We start from the raw sequence: 3,384 nt of genomic DNA on the forward strand, positions 1-3,384 counted from the left end.
CATCCTGTGTCAGTTTGTAGAAACAATGACAAGGAGTCAGCCATGGCGAGCAACTTGCTGCCCTCAACAAATCTAGTAATAGGCCATGCCTGTCTCCTTGAGATACTGAAAAATTGGTCCTTGGCCGTGCCTTTGAAGCAAAATGTAACCTATGACAAGCGTGCTCTATCAAGGTACTCAGGAGAAGCCATGCTTCATATAACTATGTATGGCCTCATTGCCAACAAATGCTATCAGCGACGACAGATGTCATAGCAAAGAGAGTCGACCTTGTCGATCATGCACAAACAATTGACCGTGTCGAATTGTAATGTAATGGAAAAATAGTAGAACACGTGCAAATTATGCAGCTCGTACCTACTTGGCTCTATGAATGATAGCCGTGATCATCCATGCTAGTGCATACTAGAGTTATCAAACACATGCTCAATACTACTCTACTTCTTGCTACCAAGGGCCTTGCCCAATGCGCAACCAATTTGGAATCTTGTGAGAACTTCCATAGCGTTGCCGTAGAATCATTCAAGCCTTGCTTGATACATTCTACCTATCTCTTGGGCGGCAACCATTGCACCAGTCGGAATTCACAAAACCAAACAAAGTGCAGATGATTGTAAAGAATGCAAAAAGTAATGCCGAAACATAAACAAAAATACCTGGAGCGTTAGCAGATGCACCTTGAAGCCTCGCCAAGATGCCAACCCACGACCTTGTCGTGCATGGTGTTGGATCTCTCCCGTGGGATCCATAAATTCTCGAGTCTGGTGTCCAAATCTGTACCAGACTTGGTACTGCTTGAATCTAGGAGTTGGCCGGATTCCTTTCAAAAACAATCAGCGTCCGCCGCTAGTGATGCCTTGCATGTGATTTCCAATCCATGTCGAAGTTAGAAACCTTGCATCATGGCAAACTAAACGCCTTGCTTCCCGAGCACTACTCTTCATGCATGCCTTGGACTCCGCTCTCAATCCCGACATGGAGAGCTTTTGAGAGGTAGCTTGTAAATTTTTTGCACATGAGCTATGCAGAAAATTCAAAGCGAGCTTCTCCTTTTGCCGAGATCGTACCTTGAATCACATGTCCCTCCGGAGCCATGGCTCCTTTGCATGCCCAATCGGACCTTTGCATGCCTGATTGGACGTGGGGCCTTGCCCCTACCAAGGGGATGGGTGCCCAAAAATAGGGCGCCCACCCCTCTTGAGTATGAAAGAAAGCTTTAGAAGCCATGGCGTTAGCGCAGCAAACAGCGAGGAAGTCGATGATGCTTGCGCTGGCTTCTACCGGCCCTGAAGCGCTGCGGCCATGAAACGTAAAACCTCTGCAACGTCAAGGCGCAGCGTTTTGGTGTCATAGTCGCCCAAAAACGTGCAGGTCTTTCCTCCTTCCCCCATCCCATAAGCGGGGCTTCCCGCCATCGGCTCGTCTCGTCGGTTCTGCACAGAGCCTATTCCCGTGGCCATGGTGACCTTGCAAGCTTTTCTTCTCGCCGTCGGAGCTTGAGATCGAGGGAGAGAGAGAGAGAGAGAGAGAGAGAGAGAGAGAGAGAGAGAGAGAGAGAGAGAGAGAGAGAGAGAGAGAGAGAGAGAGAGAGAGAGAGAGACCATGCATCTCTCCACCTTGCTCTGATACCAGTGTAAGAACCCTAGGAGCTAGAGACCTGGATCCTCCACCCAACCGCCCATACTTATAGGCTCTTAGCCCTAGGATCCCCTGTCCACACTGCTAGCTGGCCCGTGGCCGGGGTCCGTGACCCCCCTTTAGGGTAGGGCCCTGCCCGTAGGACCCGTGTCCTGACACTTTTATAGGTACCTAGGCAGGGCTCTCATTGACTAAATACTATAAAATTACAATTATAAATATCTGTGTCGGTAACTGGTCGATACAGTTATCGTATTGGCACTTAATTGAGGCTCGTTCCCACTATTTACACCTCTCAAAGGGGCAAAGTGGCTAGAGTGTGCATTGAGATCCACAATGCAAAGGTATGGCCTATACATTTGCATCAAAGAAATCAAGGTTCCACACTTGATTAGGGTAAACAAGCTTGGCATCCATGCCATAACTTGCTAGCATACAACTGGAATCATCTTTGAGGAGAATGCAACCAACCCCAAAGCCCAACTCGCAAATTCATTAAGTAGATGCATGCCTCTATTATGTCCGTCAAATCTGACCCTAGTACATCTCCCTATATCTAATGCAATCCACATTCAATGTAATACTCTTGAAAATAATGAAAGTAATATCTTTTTTACCTATGTGGGTCCATTTTGGTAGTGGTTGTGGAAGGGTCATATGGCACTCACATAGCATAAAGCTATATAAAGGTGAGTTTATTCGAGCTTAGCTATTACTTGCAAGGAAGATGACATTGGTGCTAAAACATTGATTGACCTGCAAGGATTGGTGGGAGACAGCCGTGTGGAATATCTGGCACCCAAATTGGCCGCATGGAATGAAAATTTCTTATGGTGTTATGGGGAGCCCTGCCAATAGGGGTGAAGATGTGCTTCACGGGGATTGGTCTGGATAGATGCTCGCAATGCAGAACAACTTGTGAAGACCTCCCCCACCTTTTCAAGGAATGCCCGAGAATATCTGGTCTTGCAGGAAAGATTTGCAAATGGGTCCAAAAGACCTAGAAAATAGGATTTTTCAAGAAGGATCTCTTCTTGGGAGCAGACACACTTTGCTCATTGCAACTCAAATTGTGAGATTTTGCTACTTTAAACATGTTTGGAAGGCGAGGAACTACCCGATCTTCGAGAACACCATGAAAGTTGCTAAGTTTACAAAGATAATCCAAGAAAGCAAAGGGACTATTGTCATCGAAAAACATATGGACTCTGATGAGTGGCACATGACTCTAGGTGTCGTAATGATTGACCCGTATCGACGAGGACCCATCCTTTATTGTGGGGTGACTCCCTTTTCAGCTGATGTATCTACGATCATTTGAAGATGGCATGGCTCATGACGAGCATGGTAGGAATTTGTAATTCTACGATCTTGTTAATATAATCTACTCACCATTGTGAGTTTCTTTTTTTCTTTTTGGGGTGGGGGGGGAATATATTAACATATCTCTGCCAGTAACTCTCTCTCTCTCTCTCTCTCTCTCTCTCTCTCTCTCCCCCCTTCTTCTTATTAGCAAGGCATAGAAAGTACTTTCTATGGGCTGGACATAGCTCTTAAGGTCCTCAAGGCCATGATGGTGGGGTACGAGGATGATCGGTCCATAGCAAATGCAGTTCATGTGACAAAGTCATTTGAAGCACGGTATAATGCATCTTGGAGAGGGAGGTAAATGGAGAGAACGCCATTACTAACTAGAAGTTATACAACATCATCCTGGAGGATGAGATTTTTGCCCTCAAGTTACTT

At 46.1% G+C, this 3,384-nt stretch overlaps 1 pseudogene; it reads right to left on the reverse strand.

The window, feature by feature from the left end:
* Positions 1-342: 342 nt before the first annotated feature.
* LOC147430931 (uncharacterized) lies at positions 343-1,227 on the reverse strand (annotated as a pseudogene).
* Positions 1,228-3,384: the final 2,157 nt, after the last annotated feature.

Source organism: Adiantum capillus-veneris, chromosome 21, assembly GCF_014529385.1.
Source record: "Adiantum capillus-veneris isolate H3 chromosome 21, ASM1452938v2, whole genome shotgun sequence".
Lineage (NCBI taxonomy): Eukaryota > Viridiplantae > Streptophyta > Polypodiopsida > Polypodiales > Pteridaceae > Adiantum > Adiantum capillus-veneris.